Here is an 18,225-nt window from a genome sequence, read left to right on the forward strand (position 1 = left end):
GAATTTTCATTGAATTGTAGATATTGTTGAATTTCTTGTTTAATTTCATCTGTGACCCATTGGTTGCTCAGTAGAGTGTCATTTAATTTCCATGTGTTGAAAGTTTTTTTCTGGTTTCTTTTGTCATTTATTTCCAGTTTCATGCACTGTGGTCAGATAATGTGCATGGGATAATTTCTGTTTTCTTGCTTATACTTACGCATGATCTATGGACCAGTTTGTGGTCTATTTTAGAAAATGACCCATGTGCAGAGGAGAAAAATGTGTATTCAGCTGTGTTTGGATGGAACACTCTGTATATGTCCACCAAGTCCATTTGTTTCAAACTCTGGTTCATTTCTGTTATTTCTTAAGTTTTTGTCTGGTTGACCTATCTTTTGGAGATAAGGGTGTGTTAAGGTCTCCTGTTAAAATTATGGTAATGGATATTAGATTTTTCATGTCCATTAAGACTTGCTTTATATAGTTGGATGCTCCCGTGTTTGGTGCATACATATTTATGAGTGTTACCACTTCCTCTTTAATTTTTCCCCTAAGCAGTATATAGTGGCCTTTTTTATTTCGCTTGATCATTGTTGGTTTGAAGTTAGCTGTCTGAGAATAGAATTGCTACCCCTGCTTTTTTCTGAGGTGCTGGAACATGTAGTATTTTGTTCCATCGTTTGACTTTCAGCCTATGAGTATCTTTATGAGTTAAATGTGTTTCTTGTATACAGCATATTGTTGGATTTTGTCTCTTAATCCACTGTGCCAGTCTATTTCTCTTAATTGGTGAATTGAGTCCATTTACATTGATGGTTAGAATTGAGATGTATTGACTTATGGTTGCCATGTTATTTACCTGTTTTCGTTTACTCCTTTTTCTCCTGTGTTTAATTGCTTACCCTATTTAGTTGGTTCCTTCGGATATCATTCGTGGAGTTCTGATCATTTTGGTCCCTCTCTAGAACATCTTTCAGTAGCCTGTGTAAGGTTGGTTTTGTCATCACGAAATTTTGTAGCTGTTCTTTGTCCTGGAAGTATTTCACTTCTCTATCAAACTTGAAAGAGAGTTTTGCAGGGTATAGTAGTCTGGGCTGGAATTTGTTTTCATAGAGGACTTGAAGTACTTGGCTCCATGCTCTTCTTGCCTGCATGGTTTGTGAAGAGAAGTCAGCCGTAATTCTGATGGGTTTTCCTCTGAATGTGATCTGCTTCTTTTCTCTAGCAGCTTTCAGTAGATTATTCTTGTGCTGAATTTCTGGGATCTTGACTATTATATGTCTCGATGTGTTTTTCATTGGATTGAGGTTCCTTCGCGTTCTGTATGCTTCAGTTACCTGAATGTCAGATTGTTTCCTCATATTTGGGAAGTTTTCTGCTATTACTTCTGCCCATTTTTTTTAATGTCATTTGTGTTGACTTCTTCTTTCTCATTGATGCCTATTTTTCTCACATTGTTCATCTTTGCATCATCTTGCCGGTGATGGATTTTTCTTTCCTGCATCCTCGTTGTTTTTAAGAGATCCTTTCTTACCTTTTCACTAGCTACACCAGCATCTTCAAGATCTGAAACTCTGTCTTCACATTCAGTTAAAAGGTTTTGCAAGCTTGTGATTGAGAGTTTAATTTCCTGTATATCTCTTTGACTCTGCTTCATGCGATCTATTTCTTTCCTGTATTGCTCATTCAAGGAATCCGTTATTTTTCTAATCTCATCTATTTTTTTTATCAATATCTTCCTTAGAAGCAGTTAGAAATTCTTTTAATGCAGTGTTTTTTTCAGCTTTGGTTTCCTGCTTATGTTTCTGTAGTTGCTTCTTTACTTCATCTGCTACAAGTTCTGAGAGTTCTTTTTTTATTTCAGAAATGAATTGCGCTCTGATTTCCTCTATATCTTTCTTCTGTTGTTTATTTATTCTTGACGCTCTTGATTCATGCATTTGATCCAAGCTAGTGTCCTCCTCACTTGTTTGGGTTGGCACTGGGTTGCTTCCATATGTTTCTGCATTTGATTCTTTAGGAGAGATGTTATTAATTCAGGGATTTCTTTTTTCATTTCCAATCTGAGGTCTTCTATATCTTTCTGCAGCTGTTTTATTTCAGAACGGTTGATTCATTGCTTTCAGCTGTGTGATTTCCAATTTTTTCTGTGGTAGTGTCCTCTGCACTTGTTACGGGTGGGCTTGGGTTCTGAGGTTGCATTTTGTTCCTTCTTGTCATTTTGTGTAGCATTGTCTTCTGCCCTTTGTTATAGATCTTTGCTGTAGTTATAACCTTCACACATACTGAAGTTCAGGTGGAGCTCTACAGAGTTTGGACTTATCCAGCTGCGTCTGGCTTAGGTCTGGCTGCTGTGCTCAGTTCCTTCCCACTCGGACCCAGGCTAGGACTGGTTCTGGGGGTTCCCAGTGCTTGGTAGAAATTCCTCCTTGGTGGGAGGGGTGGGGGAGGTACGATGGAGTGGTAGATGGCGGCCCGAGGGGGTGGGAGAGGTTCCGGCCCATGCTGTGCCTGGGCTGCGACTGGTTTCTCCAGCCCAGGGTAGCAGGAAGCTCTCCACACACTCATCGGACCTGGGCCAGGACTGGGTCTGGGGGTTCCCGGAAGTGGGCAGAAATTCCTACTCGGCGGGAGGGGTGTGGGGGTTACAGTGGAGTGGTGGGGGTCGGCCCGAGGGGGTGGGAGAGGGTCTGGCCCACATTGCACCTGGTCTGGGATTGGTCCCGCTAGCACAGGTTAGCAGGAAGCTCTCCACACACTCACCGGACTTGTGGTAGGACTGGGTCTGGGTGTTCCCGGAAGTCTGTAGAAGTTCCTATTCAGTGGTAGGGGTGGGAGAGGTATGGCAGAGTGGTGGGGGGCGGCCCGAGGGGGTGGGAGAGGGTCCAGCCCACGCTGCGCCTGGGCTGGGACTGGTCCCGCCGGCGCAGGTTAGCAGGAAGCTCTCCACACACTCACCAGACCTGGGCTAGGACTCTGTAAAGTATCTTTAACCATGGGAGAAATACGCATTTGACCAACTATGTTAAACATTTTGCCACATGTCTAATCTAATAAACACCTTGCCTTACTTACAGCTTTAATGTGGTAAAACAGGTAGGTATACAAGACATTTAATGATAACCTAGTTCTAGTCCATATACTCCGCATATAGCTAAAACATGATATAGCCAATAAAATATTGGCTAAAATACAATAATACGTTTCATTGAAGAGACTTCATTCCACTTACTACTTTTAAGTTCAAACTTCAAAAGAACACTATAACTATTGAATTCCATGGAAATTCCTTACATAAAACTTTAAAAATTGTCTTCAAGTGAAATACTAAAATTGTTGTTCACAAATTTTATGTGAATGAGTTTTGGGTTTTTTTTTTAACTAGCATGAATGTGGGCTAGAGAGATAGCTCAGTGGCTTAAATGCCTGCATGGCAAGTGCAACATCCTGAGTTTGATCCCCAGTACTAACAAACTACCTACCTCACAGAATAACTGAATGACAATTGAATCCATAAATAAAATATCATGAATCCAAAAACTGATCAATGTTAATTGTTACTTATTCGGTCCTTAGACCCAATCTGGCAAGTTACTGATTCACAGAGAGCTGGCAGTTACCTGGAAATACTGGTTCTACAGTGATCAGAAGAGGACTACAGATTATGAGCAGCAGAGTTTGAAAGTCCCTGGGCATTCAAGGTTCTTCCAGAAACATTAGCATCAAAAGGCAATCAGATCATCAGCAACAGAAAGGATCAGCTTTTTTTTCTCATTCTAAAAAAAAAAAAAAAAAAAAAAGAAAACAATCAAGGATTGAAGTACATATGACAACCATTCCATTTGTTGAGACGGAGGCATTTGAAGCATTGTCCATGTTATAATGTCCAAAACTGATCTTGCAGTTTGGAGCCATAGGAATCTGACTGCCATTGGCAAGAGTCAGAGTCTTATTATCATCTACAACAGAATTCAGATTTTCAATCCAGATGGCATCAATGGGAGCATCAAGTACTATCCAGATATGCTCCCCTAGAGTAGCCCCCACAGTGGGGCAGAGGCACAATACGGATACATGTATGTATAACATGAGTCAAACTTGAAGAAGGACTATGATTTGAGACAGTTTTACTTTTCCATAAAGCTTTGCTCTTTGTGGTTCTTTTGCACATGGGACACTTTAAATTCTGTTTATAGGAGCAATATGAGGCCCATAACCAAGCCACAAAGTCATCTGTTCACTGAGCAGTGTTCACAAAGTAACTTCGATGTGTCAGGCCCCTGCTAGGAACTGAGGCACCATCTTAACTTAAAACACTGCCTTCCTCCCCTTCTAAGAGCCTATATTCTGAGGGACAGTGAGGACCAACAAGTGAAGGACCAGAGAAAAAGTATAAAAAATTAAGCAGATTAAGAAGAGTGAAATTTTCTTTTAAACAGCAATCAATGAAGGAATCCAGAAGGAGAATAAAATGATGGAAAGATCTAGAAGTAGAGATTTACAGATGGGAAGAAGCACAAAAGCCTTGTAAAGCAGGAATGGGATTAGAGTAACTTAATAGGCTAAATGTTTTTCACCCTAACTAGTTTGAATTTGTTGAAATCCTAACTCTCAAGGAGGTGGGGTTTATAATGTCTTCTAAACATATACTAATGAAAATAAAGCAACTAGTTATAGAAGGACTTCAGTTCATTTTAAAGAATGTAAAAGTAAGAACACAGGGCCAGGGAGATAATTCAGTGGCATAATCGCCTGCTTGGCAGGCCCAAAGGCCCAAGTTTGATAACTGGAATGGCAAAAATAAAATAAAATGAGGAAACAATAAAATGATACAAAATTTCAAACAAGGTGATACAAAATTAACAATGGTTGTTATATTGCATAACGGCATCTTCAAAGCAGTTGTTCAGCTTACCAGATATAGGCATAGAAGCTTGATCAAACAAGCATTAACTGTTCCTTTCAAAAAACCAATAGAAATTGAGTACAATTACCTTAGCTATGTTCATAAAACCACAAAGGAGAAATTCTCGGCCAACATCATACTGAATAGGAGAAAGCTGAAAGCATTACCTTGAAAGAAGGAATGAGACAGTGTCTACTCTCATGATTCTCATTCTATATAGCACTGAAAACTTTGCGCAATGAAATCACACAAAGGAGACAAGTAAAACAGATACAAATAGGAAAGACAGCCATCAATTTGTCTTGATTTTCAGATGATAGGATTCTTTACCAAGAAATCAAATGCCACCAGAGCAGAGAAACAAACTCAACCATGTGGCAGATGATAGAGTCAACACACAAAAGTCAAAGCAATAGCGAACCCACTGGGAAAGAAATCAAGAACATAAGTCCATGCATGAGTTTCCAAATGATGAATACATAGGAATCAAGCAACTCACAGAGCTGAAAAAACTACGGCATGCTGAAGAAAGATATTAAAGAGCATGTTCGCTAGTGGAAAGTCATCCCCTGTTCCTCAATAGAATTCAGTTAGGATTACTAAATCGGCCATGTTCTCAAAAGCTCCAAGCAGAGTGTTTTAGCATATATCCTAGTAATATACACTGACAACACTCTTTGCAGAAGTAGAAAAAAAATTCCTAAACTTAGTATGAAACTTAAAGAGTCTTACTATTTGGTGTGAAAGCAATCCTGAACATTCCAATCTCAGATTTCAACTTAAAATTCAAAGCCTACAAAAGAAACATAATACGTTATAGGGATGGGGAGAGGGCAGGAGCAGAGCCAAGCCAAAGCCCACACCCCCTCCACTGGGTGTCGCACCTCTTACTCTGCAGCTCCTGCTGCTGCCGCAGCACCTGGTGAATTCTGTGCCTGAGTACACGCAGCGCCTACCCTCTGACTTCTGGCTGCCCAGGGTGCAGGGTGCCAGCAGCTCCTGGGGAGCTAGTCACGTGCCAGGAGGCCTTGTGGCCCAATGACGCAAAAAGCAGGTTGGGGACGGATGGATGGGGTGTGGCTTGCAGGGGGCCAACTACAGCTTTGCCTCATTGCCCAGAACCTGTTGCTTCTGGGTCCCTCCCCCCAGCCCTCCCACCTGCTTCCTGGCCCTACCCACTCCTGTGGTCTGAGGCTTTAGAGGGACATCTAGAGATAAACCATAACACAAATCATAATAATTATCAGATTCTTTGTGGTAGGAGTTTTGGAGGATTTGCAAGAGGGAAATAAACTGTCCTAAACCTACATGTGTGTGCATTCTACTCTATCCTGGGCTGGCATTCCTCTCCTCTCCTTCATTGTGATCCTCGGTCCTGTATTATCCTAAATACACAGTAGAGACGTTTAATTTTACCTTTACAACATTTAAAAAACAAATCAAAACAATTTTGAAGGTTGTTTTTAGGCTTGAGAGGGGTGAATAAGATGTTACTCATTTCATAAATAAGCTTTCTTTGCCTCTCTGGGGTCTTCTTTTGACATTTTCAGCGCAGGTCCTGGTCGCATGAGATACCAAGGCCAGCTGTGTTTTACCTGCTGTTTGCAAGCAGTGACTTAGGTATCAGAGCAGGGACTTGCAGAGGTGGGAAACTGCTCTTCAATGCTCAGGCAGCCCCCAATTGTTGATTTTCCATAAGATTTTGCCCTATGAAAGGGTCAGTGATTGACCCAATTGTGATGAGAAAAGAAAATCCAAAGCTCAGGTTCATAGGTAAGGAACTCTGAGAAGTAGAAGTGTTGAGAACCTTTTACACTGATTTAGAATCCATGGCTGTTTTATATAATTCACTCCATTTTATTGGAAAATTTCAGGTGGTGAATCAGATGATATCTGCATGTTCACTGTGCCAAAATAAAGAAACTTATATTCGTACAATTAGAATTCTCAAAGTAGAAAGGGGTAGGCAATAAATATTCAAAGATTTAAAATTTCTGAATTTATTTGTTTTTATTTATTTACTTATTTATTTTTTGCAGAACCAGGGATTGAACTCAGGCTCTTGCACTTGCCAGGGAAGTGCTTATTCTACTGGGCTATCTCGCCAACCCTAAAATTTCTAAATTTAGTTGAAATAATAGCAAAACATTTCCAAGATAAATGGACCTTTTGCACCAGAAATTTGAATAAAATCATACCAACATACACAAAAATGAAATTGTCCAAAAGTAATTGTAAAGAAAAAAATCATTAAAGCATGTACATAAAAAATTAGCTGATAACAATATGCAATTTATTAATTATTGAAACTATCCTACTAATTGATTTTGAAACTGTCTCATTGTTATTTGTTTCTCAATAAAATTATTTTTTAAAAAACAGCTACAGAAGAACAAAATTAAATAGCATCTTATTCCATATTAGAAAAAAAAAAGCAAGTGGGTAAGAAACTAGACTAATTAATTTGAAGGACTGAAAGAAAAAAATCTGTCCTCATTGAATTTATACTTAGCAAACATACCTTTGAAAACTAAATGCAAAATATTTTCCTCTTACACAAATTCACAACATTCTAATAACTTTAGACATAACATAGAAAATAACAAAGACCATAATTCAGAAGGCAAGAGAAGTTGCTGTATGGTCCTGGATAAAGAATACAGAGCTCTGAAAATGGTATTTATACAGGACTGTGTAAAATACGTTAGATGGACCCACTTAAAAGGTCATTGAAGATGTCTATAAAACACTATCAATCTTATGTCAGTTATATACATATTTTTTCATATATGTGTCTGTATGTGTGTATGTATGAGTGCATGTGTAAAAGACAAGGAAGAAGAGATATACTCAATGAAAACTTAAAATACACTTTTTAAAGTATCTAATACAAGAAAAATATACCACATCTTATAAGTAGATTGTAAGCCAAAGATACGGTATGAATCTTAAAACAAAAATTAAGATTAAACAATTTTCAAAAAATTAATTAAATATTAATTAATTCAAAATTAAATTAAATATCTCAAAACAATATTCCAAAATTAAAATTAAATCATGAGTTCAACTGAGAGGCCAGAATGTTGTGTATCACAGTTATGAATCTGTGATCAATTCAGAGTATTCACACCATATTTGACTAGGTTAATGTATACAAAAATATCAACTGAGAAAAAGTTTCCATGGTAGTAAAGAGTTACTAAAAATAAAACATAACATAAATACTGGTATGGCAAATATATGACCAGCACATCTAACAATTTGCTGATAGAATAGGGTACAAAGTTTTAGTATGTTGTGGACATAGTGTCCAGGACACTTACTGGTGGCCAGGTGTCACTTGTGGGACTGAGCTACTGCTATTTCCTCGATATCCACCCAGACAGAATCATGACCCATAGAGTGCAGGAGAAGTCCATTTTTAGAGTGTGCTGATGGAAATATTTTGCTGCTATACAAAAGAATAATTGAAAGGCTGCTGTTGTATACCTCTTCTTCTCCTGTGTTTAATTATTTGCCCTATTTGGTGGGTTCTTTTCATCCTCATTCATGGAGTTGTCATCATTTTGATCCCTCTCTAAAACCTCTTTTAGTATTCTGTATAGGCTTAGCTCTGTCGTCATGAAATTCTTTAGTTGTTCTTTGTCATGGAAGTATTTCACTTCCCTGTTATACTTGGAAGAGTTTTTCAGGGTATATCAGTCTGGGCTGAAATTTGTCTTCTTACAAGACTAGTAGTACTTTGCTCCATGCTCTTCTTGACTTGATGGTTTGTGAAGAGAAATCTGCCATTATTCTGATGGGTTTTCCTTTAAATGTGATGTTTCTTTTCTCTAGCAGCTTTTAGTATACTGTTCCTGTGCTGGATTTCTGGGATCTTGATTATTATATATCTGGGTGTGTTTTTAATTGTATTGAGGGGGGCCTGGCCTTAGCTCAGTTGTTTAAGTGGCTGCTTCCACAAAGCTGTCAGCCTCAGGTTGCTGTAGTTCGATCCCCACAACTCTCAAACCAGCCAAACCAGCCATGAGGGCATTCGGAGCAAAAAAAAAAAAACAAAAACTTATTCCACTTTAATTGTATTGATGTTATTTGGAGTTCTATATGCTTTGGTTCCCTGAATGTCAGATTATTTCCCCATATTTAGGAAGCTTTCTGCTATTACTTCTGTCCATAATCTTCTTATATTATTTGTACTGACTCCATCTTTCTCACTGATGCCTATTAGTCATATGTTATTCATCTTTGCATTGTCTTGCAGATATTGAATTATTTTTTCCTGCATCCTAGTTGTTTTCAAGAGATCTTTTCTTGCCTTTTCACTAGGTGCAATGGTGTTTTCAAGGTCTGAAAGTTTATTTTCACTTTCATTCAAACAGTTTTGCCAGCTTGTGATTGAGGTTTTAATTTCTTGTATAGTACTTTGAATCTGCTTCATGCATTCTATTTCTTTCCTTATTGTTCATTCAAAGATTCCATCATTTTCCTATTCTCTATTTTTTTATCATTATCTTCTTTAGAAGCACTCAATACTTCTTTCACTATAGTTACCTTTTTTTTAACTTCAGAAATTATTTCTGATCTGATTTCCTCTATACTTCTCTGCAGTATTTCTTTACTTCAGACACTATTATTTTACAGATTTCAGGTGTGTGCTTTCCAATTTCTTCTATGCTATTGTCTCCTGAATTTGTTCTACGTGGGCTTAGGTCCTGAGATTGCATTTTGCTTCTTCTCTTTTCCATTTTGTATAGCACTGTCTTCTGACCTTTGGTGTAGAGCTTTGGTATGGTTATTGCTTTAGCCCCAGGTCTGGATCTACGAAGTTTGAACTCATCCAGGTATGTGTGGCTTGTGTCTGGCTGCTGTGCTACACTTCCTGCTGCAGCCTTTGGAGGTGAACCCTCTGTGACCCTCTGGCAAGATATTCTGCTCCTGAATCACCTTGGTGGGTTTTGCCTTTAGCCTCTCTGCAGGGAGTTCTGCCCCAGGGTTCCACACAGGGCCTGTCTGATGGAGGAAGTTCCACTCTCTGGCCGGGCCTGTGCTCTAGCTGGAATGAAGATCCAACAGGCCCTGGGTAGTCTCACTCACACACCAGGCCTGGGATCTGGGTTGAATGAGGATTCAGTGGGCCCTGGGCAGTCTCTCTCACAAGCCAGGCCTGGTCTGTGGGTTGAATCACTTCAAAGATTTTTATTACTCTTCTTGTTTCTGTAGTTTATCTTTGATTAGTTTGCTGAGACCTTTCTAATGGAGTGGCAGTGAACTCTGGAACTTTTAAAAGCCACTTGGCCTGCATATTTTACTACAATAACCTCAATTTTCTAAGGTATCATATTGCCTCTTAACTGAGGAAGTTTGGTGGGTCCCCACACATCTTCAATATTTACACATTACATAACTCTGTATCTCTTCAAAGCTCTGTCAAAGGGAGATATCAGGAGTCACGTGGATGCCACCTCTCAGGCATGTGGTATGCACAGCAGGGCCCAAGGAAAAGGAAGAAGCAAGCTATGGTCCCTACCTCTGCTGCCTTTGTCAGGCACTGCACCTGGCCTCAGGTAAAATCAGTAAAGAGGGTCAAAATGGAGGATTTACATAAATTCTCTGAGCACTGGTAGTGGCCTTGGTCTGTAGTTCAGGGAAGGCAGCATGCCCCTGAACCATGTGGTCTATCAATTTTCTAGTGACCCTCTGACCACCTTCATTCAGCCAGAACCCAGGGACTGTGGCTGAGAAATAAGGCCCCCATACACCTGGTACAAAAATTGGGTCTTTACTGATCCCCATGTGACGCGAGGATGTTCCACAGATGACAGCTAGTCATGATGTCAGTGGCTGTCCTTCACAGCTGAGGCTGTGACCCCTCACATCTGCTCCAAGCATGCCTAGAACTTCTGCATGGGCTGCCACTGCAATGCTGATGGGAAGGCCGAGCTCTCTTGCTGCTTCTGGTGTGAGCCCACTTCTGAGAGATGCTCCAAGAGGTGGAACTTAGTTTCCTATTTTGCTGTAGTTATCAGCAACAAAGTCTTCCAAACCAATCATCTTCTAGAAACTGCCATCCCAGCCTTTCTGCTGAGTATGTCCATTTACACACCAGGGAACAGACAGACCATGCTGTGATACCTGTTGCTTTCCATGATAAGAAGTCTGGTAGATCAAAGAAATGTCCTGCCTTATCTCAGCAAGCCTCATTCAAATTCTTTTTCAGCCACAGGAGATTTGGGGCCTGCATTTCAACAGACATCAGGCCCCCTATATACTGGAGGACACTGTACTTGGTCTCATTGATCCTTTGGACCTGACTGATGGCTCGGTGGTCCAGCCACATGATGACGTTTCAGTGGCAATCCCCTTCACAGTTCCCAGGTAAGGGGCAAAACTTTTTATCCAAGACAACCAAATAACATGTGACATTAAACCCAAGTCCTCAAATTCAGCTTAAATTGATCCCTTGTACAACTTTCTTTGTGACAGCCAGCAAGTGGCCCAGATATCCTCAGATGACTGCTCGTGGTGGTTGAACTGAGGCTCCCATTTGGTAATTGGCTGGTCTGCAAAAGCCAAGAGCACTCCACTCCGGTCCACCAAAGCTGCATGGACACTGCCTGTTCCAACATCCACACCCACATATTAGCTGTCTGATTCCTGCTTGGCACAAGACATCATAGACCCTCCACGTCCACTCAGAAGTGATGGACAGCTGAGGCACAGCCTCACACAGGCCAGAATGCCAATAATCTCTTCTTGAAGCCTCAACTGTTCTTCAGGGTTTTTTTTTTTGAGTGTGTGTGTGTGGGATAATATGGATCAAAATCATAACCTTGTGCTTGCCAGGCAGGTTCTTAGGCCACTAAGCTATATCCCTGAATTTTTCAAAAGTCAAAATCTTTTCAGACTAGAGATACTCTTAACTTTGAACCTCTATAAAAATAATATGTTACATAATCCCAATGTAGAGTGGTTCAGGTTAGATATTCCCCTGCCAAAAGGGAGGAATGGTGGGGAGCAGTGGATCAAAGCATAACAAAAATCCAGTAGAGCAAACATTGAATCCTATGCTTCATATCCAGCATAAGGGTCACATGGTGATTACCCCTGGGTTCCAAAGGGCTTGAGCAGCCCCATAGCATCCCTCAGGCTCAGCTCATGGTCTATAGCTTTCGTCCACAGAGCTTTCCATTTTTCTGGTATCCCTGATTTCCTGTGGCTTCCATTACATGTTTAACTTAATTTCTTTTTGCCTGACCCTTCAGTGTTTCTTTTGAAGTCTGGGCTGAAGCATCCCTGATCTCACAATTCTTGTATTCTGTATGCTGGTAAAACCAAGGACAACACCAGGATCTGCTGTCAGTGGAAGCAGTAGTCAAGTCCCCATGATCCTTTCAGTGCCTGAATGGCTGAGAATGGTGAAAAGAATCCTAAGAAATCAATTCCATAGACCTTCTTAAGCATATACCAGAGAGATTCTTCTTAGGTTAAAAAAATAAAATAAAAAAGCTCACTCCTTTGCACTCATGAGCAGATGGAATCTTGCCAATTTTTTATATTCTCTAAAGGCATCTTTTTTTCTTCTCCCTATAATAAAAGTACTTGATTTATTTTTAATGGTACCTCCCTTGGTCTCAACTTTACACATATCTGTTTTCTGGCCAGAATTTAAACTTCTTTTCTGCTCTACTTTTTGGTCTTAATTCTCATTATAAATCTAACACCAACTAGCAGTACCCATGTCATTGCCTGAATGTTGGGCTGCCTTGAAATTTTTTCCTCCAGACCAGTTATTCCACTGACCTTTTTCTCTCTCTTGTAATAACTTAGGAAATGGGTAAGATACAGGATTTTAGGGGGAAGGGGAATTGTTATTGTTACTGGATTTATTTATTTATTTATTTTGCCAGAGTGTAATACTCATGGTCTTTAGTCTAATTACCAGTGAAATCCTTGTTTTTGACAGAAACCTCTCAAACCTGCCCTTTGTTCATATTTCTGTCAACATTATGGTCCTCTATACTCCAATGAAAAATCACCCATTGTGCTCTGGTTATAACATTATAGTGCTTCTCTAACCCACATCTCTAAACCTTTCTGAATTTCTTCCACAGTCCAGTTTTAAAGGTTTCTGAAATCATAGGCATGTATAGTTATAGCAGTAACCCCCATCCTCAGTACCAATTTCCGACATTATATTTCCTATCCCTGACACTTAGTAACCAGCTTAAAGAAGAGGCTTAATTTGGCTCAGACTTTAAGGGGATTTAGTCCATGTTCATCTGACTACAAGGCAGGAACATCATGATATAAAAACACGGTAGAGCAAAGATACTTAATTCATGGACCTGGAAAGCAGAACAGGAGACAACATCAGAGAGAAAGAGAATAAAGCCCAGGTATACCCATCCAGACATACCCTGAAGTGTGCTTTACTATTCCCATTGACAGCTTCTGAGCCAATCAACTTGATTCAATTAAGGATAACCATCATAGGCATCAACAATTTTAGATTCCACATGTGAGTAAGGTCGTGCAGTATTTGTCTTACTTTGCTGGCTCATTCTACTTAACACAGTGATCCCCAGAATTCTTATTTCTTCTTGCTGTATTGACCCCTATATCATGGCATAATGATCTTTCTTATCTCCTTTTAATTACTTTAATTGAGGTGCTTGCTTATCATTACATGTGATATAAGTATGGCTATTTTCTTTTAGATTCCTTTGGCATAGAATATCTTATTCCATCCCTTCACTTTTAGTCCAGAAATTGGAGAATTTATTCCATATATATTTTTTGTAATTATCATGTATATCATATATATTTTTGGTAATTATCATAAATGAGGTCCTTCCTGTGGCCATTTTGTAATGCATTTTCTAATTTTTTTTTGTAGTTCCATTTACTCTATAGTTTTCCTCTGTGAGTACACTCTTAATACTACTGTGTTTTGATTCATTGCCCCTTGTTGAAAATTTGTCCTTTTTACATTTTGTTTTACATTTGTCATGTCACTTGTGAAATCATCCTTTGATTATAACAATCTATTTTTAAATATTAGTAACTTAAACTTGATTATAATAATAAAATATACAACAAGAAAGCTACACTTTTGTTGTTCTGACATACAAAGTTATTAGTAGCCAATCTTTCTTTATTGCCTCTCTTAATATTTTAACACTCTGAATTTTTATTTTTTAGTCTTCTTACCAAGACATAGATTATACATGATGTTTGAAATATTAGAGTATTCTGACATTCTATAATTATTTTTATATGTTTTTTTCATTAATGTTTCCTTCATCTCCAAGAACTTCCTTTAACATTTCTCATAGAAAAAGTCTATTGAAGATACATTCTCTCTGGAAATGTTATCCTAATTTCTAAAAATTAGTTTTGTTGGAAACACCATTCTTGGTTAACACTTTTTTCTCTCAGTATTGTGAAACTCTGCCATTGTCTCCTGACCAGTAAAGATTCTATTTAGAAGTTTACTATCAGGAAAATTGGGATATCTTTTTCTCTTCCTGCACTAAGAACATCTCTCTCTTTTGCTTCTGAGAACTGGATTAGATTGTGATGTGTCTTGAGGTAGACTTGGTTGCATTAAATCAGATTGAAGACTTTTAGGGGCTGGAGAGATGCTACAGTGGAATAAGCACTTCCCTGGCAAGCCCAAGGGCCTGAGTTCAATCCCATGTTCTGAAAAAAAAATGACGATTTTTGTCCTTCCTTTAACTGAACATTGGTATCCTTCTAAAGTTGCAAAGCTTGCTGTTATGTCTTTGAATAAGCTCTCTATACTTTCACATCCTCAGGTCCTTCCTGGACCCAGTTAAATAAAATATTTCCTCTTTTAATATTATTCAGATGGGACCAGCGAGATAGCTCAGTGGTTTATTAAAGCACCTGCTTGGGCAAGCTTAGGCAGGCACAGAGGACCATGGTTCAATCCCCGGCCCCACATGTCACCCCAGCCTCACTATCAGAGCAGGATGAGCTGGCAGGAAAAAAAAAAAAACTTTACTCAGATGTCCTGTGAGCTTTTTTATTCCTCTTCACTCACTTTTTTCTTTGCTCTCCTTCAACTGAATTTTAAAATAGTTTGTCTTCAGGCTTACTCATTCTGTTTTGTTTGTTCTATTTTGTTTTTCACAAAATATGCCTTATGTCATATTTTACTTAGTGTGTCAATCTCTTTGTTAATTTTGTTTGAATATTGAATAACTATTCAATTTTTCTCAAGCTCATTGCATTTTTCTCACTGTTTTAAATTCTTCTGTGATTTTCTCCATACAGATTATGATCTGACCACTTTATTTTGAATCTTTAGGTGAAGTCATGGTTCACTGCAAGCATTTGATATTTGGTATGCTATAATATCTGTGTAGTTAAGGATCTAAATTTTATCCCAGTTTTTGTAGTCTGGGTTTTGTCCCTACCTTTCCAGAAATCTTAAGCAGACCACTTGTTTTCTCTGACTGAGGAGTCACTTCCAATATTTTAGCACTGAAAGACACCCAAGTCCAGGTTTACACATCTGCTGCTGTATTGTCCCTATTTGTACACTAGAGGGCAATCCAAGGCCAAATTTCTGTCTTAGCTAGTGTGTTCAACATGAAACAGGAAAGGTCTAGAAATGTAGTTCATCTCCACAAGCTCACTGTCTGCAGCCAGACTCAACTCACATACTATATTCATAGTGAATACCAGAGCTTTCCAGTCCCAGGGCCCTACTCACCTTCACTAACAACTGAAGTAGGAATTTCTTCTTTGCTGCTGGGTGATGACAGCCCTAGTTTTCCCCTATGACTCCTCTGACACCACCCAACTAAAGATGAAGAAGGTACCTGTTATGGTTTGTGTATAGTTGTCCCCCCAAATCCTCATGCAGTCTTGGGGCAGCTTCTGGAGTTTGTGATTGATTACTGTGGGTGTGGATGCTACACCTGCCCTAGGGCAGGTAATTTGCATTACAATGTAAGGAAAGAAGAGAAGCTAGCTGCTTGAGCTGCTGCTACCTCGCCCTTGCACTCTTGCTCTTTGCCTTGGCCATGAAAGGTTGCTCTCTGCCATGTGCCGCTCTCCCTGGACCCAGCTGAATATGGACAGAAACCTCCAGTAACTGTGAGCTAAATAAACCTTTCCTTCCTTCAATTTGGGTGTCAGGTATTTGTTCCAGCAATGAGAGAAGAGTAACTAAGACAGTACCCCATTATAATCTATGAGGAGATAGAAGTTTGTACTCCTCCCATGATGTCCATCAACACCATGGTGGGGGTGGGATATGCCCAATTGTTTCCAGCTAGCTTTGTAAAAGTCTCAGCTCACTACATGGCCTTTTCTGACATCTATATAAAAAAAGTGCAGGTTGCCTTGTATAGATACCACCTCATGGTTTGCAGTCTAAGTCCCAGTCTTAGCCTCTGCTATTGCAGGTAAGTTTGACTGCATGGTTTTTGCAATGGTTTGGCCATAGTTGAGTGGTCACTTTATGAAAAGTCTACATGTCTAGCTGAGCTGCCAGTATTGCTTCTCATAGTAAAATAGTGGCAGAATAATATGTCAATTAAAGCAGAGGTGCTGCTGGTATGGAAATGCAGCAGTATCTTATGTACTTTTTAGAAACAGTAAGTATATGAGCAAACTGATAAGCCATCCATAGAAAGAAAAATACTGATTGCCGAGAGGTTAGAATTTGGCAAGTATATGCTTTCTGGAAGAGATTAAGTATGGTCATGTAAAAAGGACCAGCAGAGTGAAGAACAAACAGGATCCATAGATGTTCAAACATGTTTTATTTGCTGTGCTTGAGTTAACAATTAGAGACTGGTCAACTCAAAAGGTAGCATTCCTTTTCTGAGACCATTGGCAAGGCCTTTTAACATATTTGAAGCTCTTTTCTTCCTTCACGAGATAGAGAAGCCTGTTTTCCGGCCGGTTTTAGTTGTTTATCTCCAGGACTCTGTGGGGCCCTGGTAGTGGTGGTAGTGCTTTGGCCCTGAATCACACCATTGTGTCCCTGACTAGAACCCCGAATTAAGGATGCTTGGGGAGTCATTATCTGGGAGCTTTCCTGTTGTCCTTAAAGAGGGTCAGTTCGTTCTGCCTGGTATATGGCTATGTTGTCTTCTAGGTCTGCATCTATAATTTGGCTGGAAATGTAGCTCAATGCTACTTGTGCTGTGTGTGTGCTAGACCCTGTTTGTCTGTTTGTTTGTTTGTTTGTTTTTGTGGAACCAAGGATTGAACTCAGGCTCTTGCACTTGCCATGGAAGCACTTATTCTACTGAGCCATCTCCCTTGCCCCTGGGCCCTGTATTTGGTCCCTGGCACAAAGAAAATGTAAAGCCCTGAAGACTGAAGTCAGAGAGGTCCCAAGGCAGCCTACTTGAGCTCAAATTCTAGCTTTCCACTTCCAAACTCTATGACAAATTACTTAACACGCCCATGGTTCAGTTTCCTCAACAGGATAATAAATAACAATCACCTGTCCTGTCTCATAGGTCAATGGCTTGGAATGGCAAGAGCGCAGCATATGCCTCCCCAGGAGATGCCCCATGTATGTGGAAGTGCTTGGGGAACCCCAGTGGCAGCAGACTTCACAAGGGGACACATCAAAACTGCCCTTGGACCATTATCTGCAAGCTTGCTGAGCTGCTCTCTGGACATAGAGTTCCTCAGATAGTCTTTGTTCTTCCTGCGTGCAGTCACTTGAAAAAATGACCTCCATGTGAGCAGCATTCAGCTGCATTTCTATCACCAGATTCCAGCCGCATTGCTGCAGATCAAACCTCTGCCTTTTAAGCTCCTGTTTTCCACAAACCTAGCTCCCAAGTACATTGAGAAGGTCCTTTGAAGATACTTATTTGAAATTTTACTTCCATCATGGAATGTCCTATGACCTGATTACTAGTATTATTCTGAGGCTGACAGGACAAGGTGCTTTATTTGGTAATTGAGAGGGAATAAAATCTGAGCCAGAAAGACCTCCTGACACTTCAGATCAATAAACTGGAAGTAATTCACCAGGCCTCCTGAAGAAAATGGAAATCACTGGAGATATTTTTGTAATGGGCTTCATAAAGTGCAGAACTGTTCTTCTCTAATTTTTATTCTAACAAACTTCCAGAGCTCTGAGAATGACATCCATGTTTGTGACCAACTGGATGTTGTATATGAGGGGTTTTGCATATCTAAAGCTAATAACAATCTGTGGATTATATTTATTTATTTATTTAATTTTTCAAAGTTTTATTGATAAACAGATAGCAATGAGACAGTTTCAAATCAAATCGGAAGTACAGTTTCAACAAATAATACACTGCATATATTCT

The 18,225-nt window shown here is 39.5% G+C and overlaps 1 pseudogene; it reads right to left on the minus strand.

The window, feature by feature from the left end:
• The window catches only part of LOC101581821, a 24,504-nt pseudogene extending 12,944 nt beyond the window's left edge, over positions 1-11,560 (minus strand).
• Between the last annotated feature and the right edge of the window lie 6,665 nt (positions 11,561-18,225).

This window comes from Octodon degus, unplaced genomic scaffold (assembly GCF_000260255.1).
Source record: "Octodon degus isolate 3935 unplaced genomic scaffold, OctDeg1.0 scaffold00074, whole genome shotgun sequence".
Classification (NCBI taxonomy): domain Eukaryota; kingdom Metazoa; phylum Chordata; class Mammalia; order Rodentia; family Octodontidae; genus Octodon; species Octodon degus.